General features: G+C 35.6%; 1 long non-coding RNA gene across 2 annotated transcripts in view; it reads right to left on the bottom strand.

Annotated features, from left to right (window-relative positions):
- Window positions 1-418: 418 nt before the first annotated feature.
- LOC107077188 (uncharacterized) overlaps window positions 419-19,907 on the bottom strand; it is a 36,399-nt gene continuing 16,910 nt past the window's right edge. Inside the window, exons 3-4 of one of the 2 annotated variants that reach the window (XR_001478271.2) lie at window positions 8,621-8,711; window positions 419-500 (exon numbers count right to left, since the gene is read on the bottom strand). This is a non-coding gene — a long non-coding RNA (uncharacterized lncRNA). Of the gene's footprint in view, window positions 501-556; window positions 777-8,620; window positions 8,712-19,907 lie in introns of those variants that run through there. The other variant, XR_011190116.1, reaches the window with a different exon arrangement.

A 19,907-nucleotide genomic window follows, 5' to 3' on the forward strand; every position in this document is an offset into this window, starting at 1 on the left:
AAAGATTGGCCGATTGCTAAAATGAATTTAATGGTAGTGTGCCATACAATTCAGGCATTATGCACATGATCTCCTGGGAAGCGAAGCAAATCACTGAACTATTGCTTAGCTGGGACAATTAAATTCATTAATTCCATGTGGTACTTCCCAGAGCGTTATTATAGCACAGGTTTCTGAAATAATTTACCATACTGTACATATGACTGTAGCCTTAATGCTAGCTACATGTCAATGACAGGTCAATGTTGTGCTCATTTGATAAGATGTGTCATATTGTTTAGAATGAACCATAGAATATTGTAAATATTACACATCATTTAAGGTTGCGAGAAGGATTTCAATTTAGAAAATCTAAGACCCAATGAAAAGGTACACAGAAAGCTCCTATCTTATATTGTTTAACAGAAGAATACAATACAAATATAATGAAAGCATGCGACTCCTTCCCTCTCCCTGGTTGAGTCACTGGTCCCAGTAGTGTCTGCAGCACGACCCTCTACCTGTCATGAGTCCAAATACAAGATAAGATCAAATCACTTTATTGGCCATATACAATGTCTTCTATTAGGAATTTGTCTTTGTGCATACCCCAGCTTGCTCTCCCTGAGACACACAGACAGGGAGAGAAGCTTGAGGACAGAGCGCAGGTTCACCCATTTATACGACACCCCTGGAGCAGTTGGGGTTAAGGGCCTTGCTCAGGGGCCCAAAGGAGTAGGATTCCTCAGCCGGCCACAGGATATGAACCGGCAACTTTCCAGCCAGAGGTGCAGATCCTTAGCCACAGAGCCACCAGACCGCCCAATCAGTAGACAAAACATAAAAAAGCAATAAAAAATTATGTGTTAGCAAATCTGAAGCTGAAAGAAAAGAAAAACTCAATGAGAAGCATGGCACAGAAATTGGACATACAAAAATGAACACTATGAAATATACTGAAGAAGAATGTAATCTTAGAGGTAATTACCCATCAGCTAAGACTGGGTTAGCTAAGAAAAATATCTGTAGTTGATGACAGGAAAATTATCAAAGCTGTCAAGGAAAGCCCTAATACACTTATCAATGAAACCACTAATATCCTCCAGGGACGACAGCAGGAAAAGTTACAGTATGCAGAAGATTGAGAAGTCATGAATTACAAGTCACATTGCAAACCATAAACTTCTCACCAGCAGCAGTACCAGAACAGTCAGATTAAAATTTATTTGACACTACAAAGATGAGTCAAGAGAATTTTTGTAAGTTTAATGGACAGATGAGATCAAGTTAAACCTTTGCCAAAGTGACAGAAATGTTACATTTTGGTGAAGAAAGGGAGGAACTGCAGATGCTCCAAAAACAACAACCTCATCTGTGAAGCCTGATGGAGGTAATGTCAATAGCAATAGTACCAATTACAGCTTCATAAACAGGTCAGGGGTTGACCAGGTGGAGGCAGAAAAGACACATAAGGATAAAATGAAAGAGAAAAAGATTTTGTAGGTTTTCCTATAGTGGGTTAAGTATAACTCCTATACTGTATAGGACATTTCCACAAGAAAACAGACCTTCGGGAATACCTTGTGAACACCAGGTCATTATCAGTGCTTAACCTTCTGCTTCTCATACATACACAGACATGATCAATTCTATGCAAATTCTGTGGTGGCAGTTTGTGGCATTTATTGATTTCCTCTGTAATAAATCATCATTTTCCACAAGATAATGGGAATATTTAAGAAGGACGTGAGATAGTATCGAACGGCAATCCCATTACTGCTGACTAGCAAATGATGCCTTAAGAAAGCTATTTTTGGTTATTTTATATTAGTCCGCAAGAACAGTATAAGGTTTATATTTCCTGTTATAAGAATCGTAGTTTTACATTATCATTTCTATGAAATAAAAAAGAAAAACAATAAGCAATGGCTAGTAAAAACATGTTTATTGTTACGATTGTTAGAATTTCACTGAAAATTATACTGTAAATAACGTAAAACTACTGTATGTAAATTCCTCAGAAATAGTTATTCAGAAGCTGTGCTGTGCCAATTATGAATACATACTTATTCATTAATCAACTGAGTAACCTTTTATTTACTACTGTAAGATTATTATGATTATTAACACTTCAAAATTCTGGTCCAGAACAATGACTTTGGTCAAAGACCAAACAAACCAGTCCAATCATGTACAGAATGATTACAGCTTTAACATCCTTAAAAACATGTGTTTCTGTGCTTCATTAATGTTGGTTAGTGCACATTACATGAAGGTATCATCACAAAACGTTTGTGTCACGATCGTAAACCCCTCCTCTTAAGGAGGCTCCAGGCCTTCCTTGTTTTTCACTCATCGCCCACACCTGCTCCCTGTTCCAGCCCCCTTTACAAGCTAGATGCCTACTCTCTTCCAATCTCTGCATTGATTGCCGTACCTGGAAGCGCCTGGCCCCGTCAAGGTTTTAGTTTCTGTTCCTGTTCGTGTTCTTGTTTTTATCTTGTCTGTCTTGGAATGGATCGCCTGGCTTTGGACTTTTGCCCTGTTTTTGGATTCCCCTTTTGGACTCAGCACGGGACTGCTTGCCTCGGCCACACCTCCCCCCAAAAACCAGCGCATCATGGACACGCCCCCTGTTTTCGTTCCCGACTCCTAAATGCCCTTTTCCCCGTGTTCTCCTCACTTATCCCCGGATTGTTTCGTCTTCATAGGGTCCGGAAAGACGTTACAGTTTGTTCATTAATACTATGTGTTCCGAGGACAGTTGCTTATTTATTATGCATTTCTTAATTGTATTGTTTTAACGTAATAGAACAGTCAGACTTCATTCTCACAATATCTTTCTGTATTGTCTACAAATCCATAAAATAGCATCAATCCCTAAAATGACAGAGTATCCTGAAGGCTGCTGAATGCCCTTATTTATACTAGAAACAATATAAATAACTGTTACCTTTTAGAACATTATCAACTTCCAGTTCTTCTAAAATGTTTAATTAAAATTTAAGATCAATCATGTCACACTATAGGATTATAATGAATCTATTAGTATGTCACAGAGCTTCAATCCTGTAATTATGTTTGTTTTTAGACTTTATCTGCTGGTTTTATTACATTCTATTTAACCATTGCAGCAGATTGGATAAGACTGTTTTTTTGGGTATGATAATAAACCCTTTCTGAGTGATCAATGTGTTATACATCTCTATGGAGGACTGTATAACTGTATTGATTCTTACAGGTAGATATTAACTTTCATTCTTAAATGGCACAGGGTCTTTGGTTTGAATCATTGCAGTGGCAATATTGAAGATTAACATCAAAACAGCACCAGAAAGAGTAGTCATTCAATCTTATTGATTTATGTTTTGATCTTATAAAGGAGTGAATGATAATAGAAAACCTCAAGTATCAAGATAGTTCAAGTTTACAGTAAGGACAAATTAAAGCCCATTTGATGTTATTTGGATTTTTACTTATTTCATAAAAATATATTACGACTATTATCTGTGGGCCTCACTCTAAGGTTTTCCAAACATACAAAGATGTATGTTTCACTGGGTGGCAGATCTTTGGGTTTTGTAAGTGGCTCAGAGCTAGGAGATACCTGTATGGTGATCCAATCCCAGCAGTCACACTGATAAAGCTTTCATGTTCTCTGCAGTTTTCAGAAATTATTATGTAAATATAAAACACAATTAATATTACATTGAAGTTAAGACATTACAAAAGTAGTTGAGCCTTATTCAAGGAAACTACAATCTTACAATTTCATTAGTAACCTTCACTTCTTGAAGCCTTTTGTACTAGAAAATGTTCCGTAGACTGGCAGTAATTGAATGTCTACTAAAAGACATTTATTAAGAAATGTGTTTGGGAATTACTCCAACGAGCAGAGCTTCTAATATTTGTTTGTTTCCCTGTTTTTTATTTGCCTTGTTTTGGCATTTTCATTTTCCAGTGTCTGCCTTATTTTCCTAGTGGGAACATATCTTTGACACAGACATGCAATCATTGTGTCTATCCATTTTTTTCCAAGGAAAACTAGTAATTTATTTTCCCACCTTCTATGCTCCTTTGCCACAAGAATTAGATTTCATAAAGCTCAATGCTTCAGTGGCCCAGAACAATAGTGCAACAGTCTGATGTTCTGTGCCTAAATAACATCTCAGAGGAGCCAAGGGTACTTTAAACAAAGTGAGAACAATGTTTTAAAGTAAAAAGTTTAGAATAAACAAAAGCAAACACCAGCCTTTAACTTACAATTACATTGTGTATTTTATAAACGCTTTCAAGTGAACATATACCATTATTATTTTTTCTCACTCTGTACAGTAATTGATAGCATAATTATGAATAACCTGTTTTCCTTCCAAAAGGTCAAAATATCAAGCTTAATTTTCTTTCACTTTAAAACACTTTTTAGCATAACAAAAAGTCACAGGCATGTTTCAGTCATATGGCATTCTTTATTATTGAGTGAGCTTGATGGTAAATATGTTTTTTAATCAAATGATCAATTAGTAAGAACTGTTTAGTAAGGAATGATGAAAAGTTATTTGTGGACAGGCTGTGTAAAGTTCTGTATGCTGACATTGTTGGAAACTGTACCCTTAAAGTACGGTATTTCTGAATGATCTAGCCAACATGTAAGATTTAAGTCTAAGAGTGTAAACAAATCAATTAAGTCATCAATTAGCACAAGATTTAGAGCTCGACTCGAATTAAACCCAACTGACAGTCCTCTTTCAAGACCAGGGATGGGAATCATCGGTATATCCTGTTTTGTTACTTAAATTACTTCATTACAGATGAGACGGTAACACCCAACTTTGATCAGATACTTGTTACCTCACTTCTTGCAACATTTAAGACATTCTGTCAGCCAGTTAATGAAATTTAAATTCAAGAATATTTTTTCGTATGTTGAAAAACATGCTTTGCATAATTTTTATTACAAATCCTGAAAGTTATTTCCTGTCCTTTTGATATTGTTTGCTTCCCTGAGCAGCAAACATTTCCCTTGTCTGCTTCACTAAATATGCACCAGCAATAAGAACTAGAGATCATTAGCTATTCAGATTCTTCATTGCTGCTCTCTGTAGTTGCCCCATGGCATGGAAGAAGGATATAATGTTATTCAAAACAAACTAAAATATGATTGTGCTAAAGCTATTTTTATATTACAGTTTTTATGCTTTTTTAACCCTTCTTTCTTAAGGCCAGCTGACCTTAGATGGCCCGAACAGCAGGATTTTGAGTTATTGCTCGAGACGTATTTCATTAATGTTTTCAGCATTGGTGATCTCTGGGAACTGTAAGGAGAAGGAAAAATACCTCCTTCAATACCACAGGCACATCTTGGGCTTGCTTTTTAAAATAATAATAAATATGAACAAAATAATGAATTAAACTGCACCTACAGTATGAAACTTAAATTACTGTACTTAAATCTTACAGTTGAACACCTGTACTGTATATCCACTGTATAGGGATTACAAAACAGGGAAATAAAAAAGGAACAACCAGAAAAAAAATGACTGGGTCTGAATTGAAAACAAAAGTACATTTTTATGTTCTCCTTACCATTTTGATACAAACAGTATTTAATCTTTAAATGCTCCATTTTTATGTTTTTCTGTGCATGAAAAACCGTGAGCATTAACGTTTACTAATAAAACCGACCCTAAGGTGGCCATTTCTGTTGCCTTGCAAGGTTATATAAGCATTTCAGCATAGTTTAGTTCAGTGTTCAATCACAATCACATGGCACACAAAAACTCAGTATTCCCTAAAGAGCATTGAATTGACAGCAATATCAATTATGATTAAAGACGTGTTTTATACCTCTGTCTGCAGTACATTTTTTAGTTACAACTCCCTAAATGTGGGAATTCCTGCAGGTAACTGTATAAAACATCATGCCCAATACCATTTAAAATGCAAAATTACAGTATGAGAATTATTACTGTATAGGAAATTACAAACTGATTGTTGCATTGATTAGTTGAATATCTTTTTGCAGGTATTTCCAGGGGCCTACTGTATGCATAACCTACATTTTTAACAATTCTTATGTAAACAATTCAGAATAAACCACAATCCACAAACCACAACCCACACCTATATAGGTAAACAGATAATAATAATAATAATAATAATAATAATAATAATAATAATAATAATAATAATAATAATAATAATAATAATAATAATAAAAGATCCAGGTTCTGAAATTTAGATGGTTTGATGGTCCTTCCACTATTGTATTTGTAGAAGGTGAATAAATATATACAGTATATATATTTAGTATGTATATATATATTTACTATAGTAAAGCCTTTAGAAGTGGGAAACCTATAGTCAGTCTAAACTCTGCAGTTCAGGATGTCAATTCACTCATTTCCATAGGACCTAATAGAAGTTTAGGTTTTGAGTGAAGTTTAAAGACACGGTACATATTTATTACTGATAGAAATTTCTGAAGAACAAAATTCACAAGAAAACATGCCCTACATTCAAAGGCTACATCATGGGGATCTACAGTATGCACTCATGAATTAGAGAAAATGTGAAGATACACATGAGCTCTGTGCATCATTGAAAACCTGCAACCAGTTTTTCAAAATAAAAGAGGATTTAGTTTGAATTTTCTGGTGAATATCATTGCCTAAAACTACATCAGGGTCTCTGTAGAAGAAGAAAGTGGCATGCCCTGAGAAATAACAAACAGAACAAAATAGCTTAAATTTGGCTTCAAGGTTCAAAAACATGTGTATCGCTGCTCACTCCTGACATGGACTTCAAGGCTACAAAACAGGTCACTAATAAAGCCATTAATTCTAAATGACAAGATATGAATCAGAAATACTACAGGCTATATGGAGTACAGAGTTGCTGGACCTCTTTTTAAATAAATGAGGCTCTGACAGCAGTACACATTTATTGTAGACGTATTTTCTTAAATGTTTCTTCCTGACGAAATACATGAAAACAAAAATGTTGAACCTTTTCTGTTCTAAGATACTAAAAGTAAATATCAGTTTCTCTTTTGATAAATGTGTTCCAGATTATTGGAGTGGATGTTCAATCTGATTTTGTGGAGTACAAGCAATACAATTCATACAGTACTCACATATTCATATAATATTTACAGTACAGTATTTGAGCATTATCAGACGTTTTGTGACAGGAAAAGAAATGAAGTGTAAGAACTATAAGAAAAAAAAGGCCCTGATCATTTACAAAATATGCACTCTTTCAGTAAAATTTATTCTCTCCGCATTTCATAGAAGTAGAGCATACTGCCAACATACTGAAAGGATGCAAAACCAAGTGTAAGTCAAATTCAGGAACACAAGTTAAAAGTTTTGGAAATCCATCCACAATTTTCCACCTTGAGCTAAAGATCGGGGCGAACATGATCTTGATTGTGGTGCTATAGTAAAGATATACTATCTAAAGAACAAGAAGAGGTTGATTCCATGCTGAAAAAAAAAAGAAACACAACGTTTTGGCTGTGGAACCTACTTCAGGTGTGGGGGAGAGAGGAAAACTGGCAGTGGATATACAGTACCAAGGGAGACCAAAAGCCGGGAGTGGAGAGGAGGCAGGAGCAGGAGAGTGGTATGAAGTCAAGAGAGGTGAAGAGAATTGTGATGTCAGACCTTTCAAATGAATAGAGAGGATTAGAAGGAAACAAATCTGTCATTGAGAGAAGGGGGATCCTAGTTTCAGGATAATTTTGGTTTTGGGTGTCCTTCTGCAATAGGAGTCCTGAAACCCCTCTGTAAGAAAGCAGAGAGTTCAATATGATCATGGTCGTTAGAGGTGAAATGGGAAACTATGGGTTTGGAGAAGTCTTTGCTCCTCACAGTCCTTACATGTTCCCTGAAACAGTCTCCCAGTCTCCTTCCTTTCTCACCAATGTAACAGGTTGGGCGTTTTCTGAAAGAGATGCAGTAAATAAGGTTGCTGGAAATACAAGATGTCATCTGAGTGATCCGGAATTGTCCATAGGGGGCCTTGAATGAGCGTGGTATTGGATACACTGTATATTTACAGGTGACGCAGCGAGTTCTGTTGCACGGGAAATGCCTGGTGTGGATGGTAACTGAGGGAGGTCAAGGGAGCTGTGATGAAGGTTACGCAGATCAAGTGGCCGGCGATATGAGATAATGGTGCCGTCAGAAACCAGGCTACCAGTGGAGGGATCATCCTGTAAAATGGAGAAGTTGTCATTAATAGTCCTGCGGATAGAAAGGGTGTTACTTTAGGTTGCAAGGGAAGCACCAATTGAATGGGGTTGTGTGGGGCTTGTGCCCCATTACAGTATGTGTCTCCAGTCTAGAGTGATTCTTCCCTGGAATTAGGGGCCATTCCGCTGTTGGGTGGGTGTTTCAAAAGCATTTTGTACTGTACATTGTGAAAATAAAAACAATCCAAGGAAAAAATGTTAGAGTCTTTTAATCAATTTTTAAATGAGTTTCCAGAATGTCAGTTTAAAGTTTGAATTATTCAAACAGACTAATAAAGGAAACAAATGCAGTATTTAAGAGTTTAAAACTGAAATTCACTGTTCTCATCATGTACAGTACAGTACGTAGAGCATTCTAATTATAGAGACCTGCTAACTGTTTACCTTGAAGTTTTCATTTTCGGAATCTGTCAACATCTGCATCCAACCCATTACTGCATGTCTTCTGGATAGGGGTGCCTTGTAGCTGTAAGTTCTGTTGGAAGGAGCGAATAACTCATTCACCAAAATACATCCTGACATTTGAGCTTTCTATTTCTTGCATCATATTTCTAGGGTGACCTCCCATTTGACTCAGTGATGTTTAACTTGATATGAAATGACATATGACTTTTTCCATTAACTGCCCGTAATGCATGGCAATGGGGTATTTTACTACAAATACATTAAACACTTACTTCATGAAATTAGACAATTAATCCTTTCTCCGTCTATTGCCACATACCAACAATTCCAACGACATCTTACTGACCAATTCTCAAAGCAGCAATGTAATACAATGAAAAAAATATTTCATTCAAAGCACTCATGCTATTGCACTATTGCAGGAATTCCGAGACTAACATTTCTTAACAATGTTTATCTGATTTTAATTTTTTTCCCCAATTTTCACAAGATTCCCTAAAGACAACAGTAATTTTATATGTGAACCATTAATATGTAAATATGGTACATTGCAGAGTGTTCTTTTGCTCCTTTGCATCTGAAACCAAACTGCTGATTATCTAGTTGCAACAATGACTTTAACATGCTAATATAGCAATTCATTTCATATAGTCAAAGGAAGGGACACATACCTATACAGTACATAGTGCTGGTCATTTTTAATCATTAAATGGCAAAACATGATGTTATTTGTTTGTAATTGGTTTTAAGATTGATTTATAAAAATGAAAGCAGCATTTTTTTTTGTGTGCAAAGCTCTTCAGATTTATGGAATTCATATAATGAATTAATACTATTATAAAAATGGATCAATATGCGGTTTATATACATTTATATACAGTATAATGCTTACATACAGTATGTAGGAATGCTAAGAACATGGAATGCAATTATGCTTTGGCAATTTCCTTTGTACATGTTCAAGTGCTTTAATTAATACTGTATATCATGTATTTTATTTGAAGAACATGCTACATCATACAGTATGTTTTATTGTGCTTATTTTCATGAACCTATCATTTTAAGAATGCCAATGGCTTTACAACCTCAAATGTCCTTGACACACTGAAGCAATGTACAATCCCTGAAGCTTTTAAATCAGTCATTCAGATCATGGCTTCAGTTAATTTATATCCTGCTACACCAGCCATAATATGAACAACATAAACAGCTTTAAACACATGCCTGCTTACGTACTTTACTGTAGGATGCCACAGACGCTTTAGGTATTTCTTAGCTTTTTTGACAATTGTAATGAAATACTGATTTTTAAATGAAATTGTCCTTGTATGTCTGAGAATTCTTAATAAGATACAGTTTGATGTTTAAAAAGACAGTAACAAAACTGAAGGACTTAAAGCCAGATGTTCTAAAGAACTGCATTTGTTTTACAAGTGGCAAATTTGGTCGTAAACCATTTTTAACTGTCTGGAGACATATTAAACATACAGTATACAATGATACAGTATTTGAGAGGCTTTCAGGTAATAATTTCTCTTTGTGGAAAAGCACTTGATAAACAATTAATTCTGACCATTCTTGGTCAGTAAGCTTTTGTAAGTGAAGTTTAAATATTCAAATATTAATATTAAGATACATGGTTGCAATTGCAACACTTAAATCTATTTTTATTAAAAATCTTGAAAGCATATTTTTTTATTTATTACTAGTGCCACAGTATAGTGATGTTGACACTATACTGGAAACAGGCGCCGTCCTTCGGATGAGATGTACAGTAAAACCAAGGTCCTGACTCTCTGTGGTCATTAAAAATCCCAGGGCGTTTCTCAAAAACAGTAGGAGTGTAACCCCGGCGTCCTGGCCAAATTTCCCATTGGCCCTTACCAATCATGGCCTCCTAATAATCCCCATCTATGAATTGGCCTCATTACTCTGCTCTTCTCCCCACTAATAGCTGGTGTGTAGTGAGCGTTCTGGCGCACTGTGGCTGCAGTCGCATTACCCAGGTGGGGCTGCACACTGGTGGTGGTGGAGGGGATCCCCATTAGCTGTAAAGCGCTTTGAGTGGAGTGTCCAGAAAAGCGCTATATAAGTGTAAGCAATTATTATTTATTATTATTATTATTATTATTATTATTATTATTATTATTATTATTATTATTATTATTATTATTATTATTACAGATTGTGCTTAGCACTTAGTTGAAATCAATAGAGACATTTCAAACCTCTTGGAAAATTAAAAAAAATCCTCTAATATTAGAAATTGTCTCTAAAGAGAGGAAATGCATGTATAAATCTTGTCTTTTCAATCTAACAAGACAGAGTAATCCGTGGTGGGAAAACCAGTTGGAAACTGTGAACATAATATGGTATGCATGAAAGTATATTTACTACAAACTGTCAAGGCTGTCCAAAGCAAAAGTTAATAATTTCCAGAAAGCAGGCTTTGAAGGAATGAGACAGTTTAGGAAAGTAAAATATAAGATAGGACAGTTATGAGATCATTGGAAAATTGAGGCTGAAAATTTAGACAGTGAGTAAATCAAAAGCTAAATAAAAACAGTTTTCCATATGGTTCAACTAAATTGATAAGGAAAAATAAGGGGAAAAATAATAGTCCATTATGAAACCAATTATAAAACCAGCAGGATCCAGTTATAACAAAGGAATATATCCGATTACATGTAAGGTTATGGAAACAACCTTGCCAGTTGCCAATGCTGCCTGAGTTGTGTTCTTTGAGACTCTTATTGGGATGTCTGTCTTTTAGGATTCACACAAACCTGAAAGGCTTGCTGAATTCAGTGAGGCAGTGTCATATTATGGCTCTTTCCCATTTGATGATGAATCACCAAATGAAACCTTGGTTCTTCATATACTGTAGTTTGGAAAGCACTGAAAGATATTTTGGCCAGTCCTGGTGCATTAGAGCAGAAGTTTGAAGAAGGCAAGCACTTTGAATTCTGTACTCAGACTCCCGGTTTTGATGGGTGTGCTGACACTTAGTGAATCTCACTCACACTCAACTGTTGACATGACCTAACTTTGAACTCATAATGTCTGGATGATAAAGCTCAATATGTACTCAGAGCAAGTGCTTTTACAGGGTAAGGCCACTCACAGGTCTTTTTTGTTTGTTTTTTCGGCTCTTAATAAGTATTTCTTAAGTCTTGTTTTTGAGGGTACTTTTTAAATAGAAGTGCAATGTCTATTTAATTACAATGTCATCCATTCAGATGTTGCTTCTATTGATGTAGGGAGCTATAGAGTCCAAGATTTCCATGGAAATACCTCAATATAGAATGGTGCCTTTCAATTCATTTCAGGGCTATAGTGCAGAAATTCAGTCAGTGCAGATATCAAAAGAATTCTGTTGTTTTATTTTTACAAAGATCTGGCAAAACATATTTATTAATTCATTCATATATAATAGATTTTATTGAAACATTACAACAAGATGTTGTAGAACAAGCAGAAAATGCAAGAGACTTCACTTAAATAAAGTCTCAGGCTTAAATTAAAAAGCACTAGAATAGATGAAGGTCACTGAAAAAGCAATTAAATTAAAGAATCCATTTTTTTTACTGAACAAGTGCTTCAGACCACAAACAGTCCCAGTAGAAAATACATTTTCTTTAAGAATACAGCAGTCTGATGTTTAAAAACACCACTTGAAACAAAAAAACATATTAGCTATTTACTTTGAGGGAAAACCTGTCTAATCAATTTATCATTGATAATAGATGATTTTCCTGATTTAAAAAATGATTGGCCTCTTACAGAATGACTAAGGAGTTACACCTAATTTTACATCTCATTCAGATTCACAGGAAGATGATTTCACATCTGAGCTGATAAAAGTAAGACTACAAATGATACACTACTCAGTATCGGTAGTATGATTGAACAACAGGCATTTACAAATTGTGTAAATATTCTGCACAGCCTTTTGTTTAGGACAATACAGTGTCTTACTAAAGTGATATTTGCACACCTTCAGAAATATCCAATAACTTGAAAAGTGGAGTGTTATTGCGCATACTGTACCTCTTCTGCAATGAAGAAGAATATTGCTCTTAAAATTATTCAACAAACATACTGTATCACTATTCAAGCAGATGAGTCAAATATCTTCGCTTAAAAATTAACTCCAAGGATGTTTCTGAAACTGTTTTATTTTGGATATGGGTGAGCTGCAATGTGGAATTGCAGAAGTCATTAAAAGAGAGAATTTAGAATGCCTTTAATACTTTGAGGAACTACGGTTGTTTAGCATTTATTGGATTTTGCAGTGATTTTGGTAACAGGAGGCTATGAGTCAAAGTCTGTATTTGCAAATGGCTTTGGGAAGATTCTCTTTCTCTCATTTTTTGTGACTCAATCATAAGCTTCCAGTTGCTGTTAGTGAGGACTCAGAATGTACAGTATTGGAAGTAATCATGATTTTAAAATATTTTGACAGTTTCTTCTCATTTAAAGTCAGTTATTATAAAGCTTGCATAATCTGAGTGTACATAGAAATGAGCAGCACAACTTTTTTTTACAAAAATGTTACATTTTTGCTTTATTTGCTGTAAAATATATACTGCTATTCCAATGGAAGGATTAATTAAAATGTCCCTACAAAGCTTACACTGAGGAAGTAAAGTAAGCTAAAAAAACCTCAACATCTATGAAACATCATATTGAAAGTCATAGAAACAAGCAATCTGGCCCGATTAAAGGAATTTACGCTAATCCTTATAATAACAAACAAGAAACAAAGCTAATCAATTTGTAAAAAAGGAGAGGTCACACTCAGTAACTTCATTGAAAATCTTTCTGTTTTGAGCTCACCAGAAATGGGTACAGGATTAAAAACATGCCTTGGGGAAGCTGAAATCTGATTACCGGCTCATCTGCTGAAGATCAGTCAGCACAGGTTTCCATAGAACCAATAGCCAGTGAAGAATGATACACTCCAGAAAAAAATGAAACACTCTGGTAGATTCTCTTGCAGTGAATAACATCAACACTGAAAGCAGATTCAGTCTCATGTATGACATCATCACGAATAATAGGACCTATAAACGTCTCTGGGTTTGATGGGCAGACATTTGTCTTATTTGAAGTATTCATGAGACAAATATGCATGTTCAGCTAATATTGTAATGTAATCATGGCCAATGAATGCTTACTATTTTACACTAAACTTTCTTTGAACCATCTATCAAAAAGTACAGATATAATTAAACTATAGAAGGGCTATTTCAAAATTCTGTACAGGTTAAGTATGTGCATTTCCATGCTCATACTATTACACTTATCCCATTAAGCATAAAGCTGCCTATACACAAGCAGTGACATACAGTGTCACACAGTTTGTCCATTCTAAATACTAATTCACTTTAATTTTTGCATTTAAACTGACATACTGTAAGATTAATTCTTATTTTTCCATTTCTTTTCTGCTTATCAGTTACAAGTTTGATTAAAGGTGTACCCACTACACTTAACTGAAAGTACAAGTTATAAAATGGAAAAAAAAGCTTTCCAGAAAAGGTATTACTTAAAAATGTTCATGTTCCTTTCAGTGACTCCTATAAAACATTTTACCAATAGCGTACTTGCTTCTAATACTGGACATCTTAACTCAAATCAATATTTGATTATTTTTTCAATCCCATGGGATTTCCTTTGTAATTCCACTCGCCAATCATGACTTAGTGAAATGTAATGAACATCTCCCATCTCTCCCTGTGAACATTCATTTGTTTTCTTTTGCCCATTTTTCAAATGAAGGTCAAGAGTATAAAAAACATGTGCATAGGTTGAAGGAGTATCACACAGCACATAGACTTTTATCGCATCACATTCTGGAACTACATGTTTAGTACCTCAGCATTCTTCTTAATGTTCTCAGATGTCAAAATATCTGAAGAGATCATATCAGTGTGATTTTACCCCAATAAAAAAACTTTCAAATTGGTAATATCCAAAATACATTGTAGTTCCTATAGATGAAATCCCAAGTAGGCTTCCTTAGATAAAATCAGTGAAATCTAGCCTGTAGCACAGCACAAGGCACAAGTTATAACTTCTGTATCAAATTGTTATCCTGTATATACAGTACAAATATAGAAACTAATTCATTTTTTAGAATTGTTGTTGTTCATTTTTGATGGAATGGTATATTTCAGAATCAAACATGGAAAGTTGAAATATAAAAGATAACTTTATAAAAAATTAATAAGTATAAATGAAAGTTTAATAGCCTGTCATACGTCACCAATACTTACTATCCCAAACTGGACACAGCCCCACAAAATCGGACATACTGTATTGTATAGACAACAGTATATCTGAATCTGAATGCCAGTGGGAGTTTAGCTGAACACACTCCCATCACATGTAATGTAGTAAAGATCAGGGGTCACTGAAGACCAGCTCAACCTGGTATATGCTTTGTCAACAAACGTGAAAAAAACAAGAACTGCATAAGGCTAAACTATTATAAATTATTATAGCCAAGGTACAGTATCTGGCTGATGCTTTTTGCAAAGCAACTTCCAATTGCACCTATTATATTTATACAACACTTTATTTTGTGGATAAATTCAAGTCCAGCACCTTTCTCAAGGGTATAACATCAATGCCCTGCAATTCACATTAAAAAAAACCCAATCATTTCAGTTTTAGTTGCACCACAAACATTATACATACCCTACTTCCCTGACAACTTTTTGACCTCCCCAGTCCTCTGAGCCCCATCTCCATCATCTTTTTTCATTAGAAACTCCTCCAGACTTCAAGACCCAGATGGTATTTACTGTGTATTTTAGTCTTTTAGGGTTGACTGGAGTTTGAGTGGAGCACCAGAGGGGGCTGTATGAGGACCACTGCTTTTCCTGTCTACTGGTGTTTGTTTTAATTATTTGCATATGTGTGGATATAGTTAGAACCAGTCAAGTTCATAAAAAGGAAGATCGGCAAGCATTGTGGAACCAGTCAAGGATATTCCAAAGGACTGAAATAAAGACTGGACAAACACTGGGCAGATGACATTTAATGTAGACAGAGTGCATGAGCAAATAGGAAAAATGAACTTTTAAAAATAAAGATATTGAAAAATCCACATGCTAAAAATCAAAAAAAGACATTTCAGTTCCACGTTGAATCTGAGCACAGTGTAACGATTCTTGATTCAAATGACGTGTGTTACAAAGGTGTGTTCAAGTCAAGAGCACTGAGTGCAAGGAGAAGATATCGACAGAACTTTAATCAGCAGCAAGATAAATGACAGAATTCAGATGTCTGCTTGAAGTCCTGTTGCAAGTCAATAAACAGCAGACCAAGGATTCACTGTGATATAAAAGGATGTGCCAAATATTTGCCAGTAAATCACTATGTTGTCGCTGCCCAAACAATAATAAATCAATTTTTTTTTCCTACAGTATGAAGGCTGGGGTTTTCCATTTCATGTTTTGTTTTTGCCTCAGCTCTGCCCTCTGCAATGTGTAAATGCATTAGCTATGGAATGTATTTTTTTTTATATTTGTATATCAAAAGTATTTTGCTGTACATCAAAAATATTTTTGTCCTAGAAAATCAAAGAAATTTCCATTTGACTGAGTGCTAAAATATGTTACTGTTTATCCCGTTGAATGTAAATATTTCTATATCTAGCACTTTCCTCACGGTTTCTGTTAAATTGAAACTTCAGCTTACTTAGTATTCTCCAGCCCTTCCAACACCCAAGCACGTTCAGCACAGAATGACATATTCTCCTTTCATTTGCACCAGAGGAGTTCTCCTCTGAGAACAATAACTTGTGGTTCATTATTTATTGCTTCGATCTACACTTATATTGACTCTGTAAAGTGGAGTAATGTCAAGACTGCTAATTAAAATATGAGACTAGTTCAGACTGCTACTTTTTCTGCATAAATGCATACATAGAATATACAGGGCTTTATGACAAAATCAACATATCCCCCCCACCCATTTTTAGAAGCACTTCATTTAGTTGTCAAGCAAAGAAAAATTAACTATATAATGAAAAATAAAAATGCTTTATTTATTCACATGGGTAAAAATCGGTGAGCTGTAAAAAATGGTCACAACAATTAACTATGTTTTGATTCTAGTCTGGCTTAAAGAAATTACATTGATCATCTAGACCTAGAACCACAGACAGCAGGCACATGGCTACTTTGGAGACACTGCCTGGTGCTCTCTGGATCAGCCAGAAATAGTCAAGGTAATTCTGATGGCAGGAGAATTGGGAATTAAGAGGAAGCTGAAAGGATGATGATATCATGTTCCTCTGTTAGGAAGTTGTAGAGAAGGTACCAGCAAACTACACTATCAGACTAGGAGGACTAGAATATTCTTGCATGCATGAACTACAGTACCCCTCTTCAGAAACAGCACTTCTGTCCTTCATTGATGGAACAGAGGAATGGAGTTCACATCCTGAAAAGCCATGTGATTTTCTGGTGCCACTGATGACTACTTTCATTTTAGTGCAGGGCAAAACATATCCTGTTCTCTTCAGATGTTTCGGGAGTGTTACTGTATGTAGGAAGAAGGTACTGTAGATATGGTTCAGGTGGGGAGCTGCATCAGCATGCATAGGCTGCAAAGGAACAAGTAATAGGTTTATCCCATGCTAAAAAGAGAAGAAATAAAACAACATTTTGTCCATGGAGCCTTCCCACACCTGAAGAAGGCTCCACAGCCGAAATGCTGTGTTCTCTTTCTTCTCTTTTCAGCATGGGATAAACCTATTACTTGTTCCTGTAGATCTAGGATTGCTTTCTGGATACTCATCTGCATGGATGTGTAATGACAGCAGCCTCCAGTGACAGTACTGTACCTGAATTAACAACGCCTTCAGCTCAAGACATTCCACAAGATGCCGCAGGACAACCATGTACAGTATGTGTCTGTCAGTGCTGCAAGTTACTGAATCATTTCACATTTGTCTGCCTGTAGCTTCTGTATGAAAATCATAGATCTTAAACTTCCAATCCAGCTTGCAGTGCAATGCTTACAGTTGTTTATTAAAATGGTCTTACAATCTACATCTGTGTATGCAATTCAAAACAGCTCTAGTATCACAACATTCACGAAGTGGTAGCAAGGATTCTGGGCCCCTTAAGTGGAAGGTTGTAGGTTCAATTCCCATATTACGCACTACTGGTGTGTCCTTAAACATGTTGTTTCCTTTATGTTGTTTTACTGCAATACCCTGCTGTATAAATGGTAAACCATAGTGTCATAATCAATCATTTGTTTTGTCTGACTTATAGGGTTACATAAAGGTTTAATATTGTTTGTGTGTGCTCTAACAGCTCTTTGAATCGGCTCTCGTGACTAAAAGACTATTACTACAACTACAAAATGTATGTACTACACATACTGTACATAGTAAGGATTTACAGTATAAGACACAGCATCCATTTTGAAAACAAAAATGCGTCTGTATAGTGAAAATAGTATTTTTTCAATACAAATTAGATAACACAAGACATCTCATTGTACATCTAAATATACAAGACAAAAAAACAAACAAACAAGCCACAAGCTTTGGGATTAGGACTGAACACCTCTTAGAATCCCTTCTAAAAGGTTAAATTGCATCCTATATAGATTTTCTTCTTTAATACAATAAACTTTTAATAATGCAGATTAATATAATTTCATTTTGTGATCTATAAATAATTAACTACATAAAAATTAGTTTTGTGGCATGCTGTTAGCAGGCTGTATCAAAGTCATGTAAAGTTAATTACTGTGTTAATTAATGTCATACATTACATTTTGGATTTTTGTTATAAGGCATAGATTTATTTAATTATTACATTAAATTCTTAAAGTTCTTATCCTTCTTATCTGTAATGTAGTTTAACTTGTGCTGGCTTGCTTCATATTCTGCAAATTCAATCTTTTACTACTTAATGTACATCTACAGCGAAAGTAAATATGTTGTTACTAAACATTGTGTTATGTACTTATTGTCAGTTCATTTCTTATTAAAATGTATTGTACATGTATTATTACATACAGTATCCATCCATTTTCTAACCATTTACTATATAAATTAATCCCTCTACTACTGTACATACAGAATGTAATAAAAGTAGTTTTAAAATCTTGTCTATAGCAGCACAAAGGATTCAGCCTCTACCACTTCCAACAGAGAAAGTGTTATTCCTTTTTGATATCTTGCCTAATGAGCCAATTAGCCATTTTGATGTTCAAGAAAGCAATTAAGAGTACTTATCATATACAGTAGCGTGTACTGCATGTGTTGCACCCTGCAGCAAAGTGTGTAACCCGCTGTCTTCTATGGATCTGCACCTGATATAGGTCTGCACTGCTGACCCCAGTTCACTCTTTGGGAGTGAGCATTTCATAATTAAACTGGCTTAATGGCAAGGTGTAAAGCCCCTGACCCCTAGCTACTGAGGCGTTAAATACAGAGGGAGCTAAAAAGAGAGAGAGAGAGCCTGTAAGGGGTGCTATTGCTCGCAGTATAATTATGCTATTAAGACATACTAGACTATCTGTTTTAACTAAGGTATACAAAAGGTCATTGCTTCAAACTTCTTTCTTCAAGGCTCCTTTCAATGCAGGCTGGGCAGATGTTTTTTAAGGATGTGTTGCACAATGTTTGTGATAAAAGAGATTACAAAAAAATGCTGGCCTTACACAGATCTGTCAAATTCTTGACCTGAACTGCTGGGGGGAGAGGCTGGTGGTGTAAAATGAATGCCGTGCCGGGTAGGGGCTGCACTTCAGCCATGAAAAGTGCTATATAAAAGCAACTAGTGAACTATAATTACATGCCATTACCTTATGCCAGAAAAATGTCACTAGTGAGATTTCACAAGTCAGATAGCAAAAAATAACACTTTCCAGAAACAAAAGTCCAGTTTGCTATTCATTGTTCCACTACTCACATAAATGTGATAAACCTGTCACGATTGTAGCTCCTCCTCCTTAAGGGCGCTCCGGCTCTTTTCACTCAGGACTTAATTCTGTGCACCTGCCCCTTGTTCCAGCCTCCTTCCCGTCCCCCTTAAAAGCCAGACACTCAGTCAGTTCCGGGCTCTGCATCTGATTACCATACCATGCAAGCCCGGGTCCGGGTGAGTCTGGCTCCATTATGTTTTGAAGTCTCTGTTCCTGTTCCCCCTGCCGGTTCCGACCCAGTTCTTGGTTTTAATCCTTCGTTGTGGAGGGATCACCTGGCCACACCTCTCCCGTGCACCAGCGC

Source organism: Lepisosteus oculatus, chromosome 1 (assembly GCF_040954835.1).
Source record: "Lepisosteus oculatus isolate fLepOcu1 chromosome 1, fLepOcu1.hap2, whole genome shotgun sequence".
Lineage (NCBI taxonomy): Eukaryota > Metazoa > Chordata > Actinopteri > Semionotiformes > Lepisosteidae > Lepisosteus > Lepisosteus oculatus.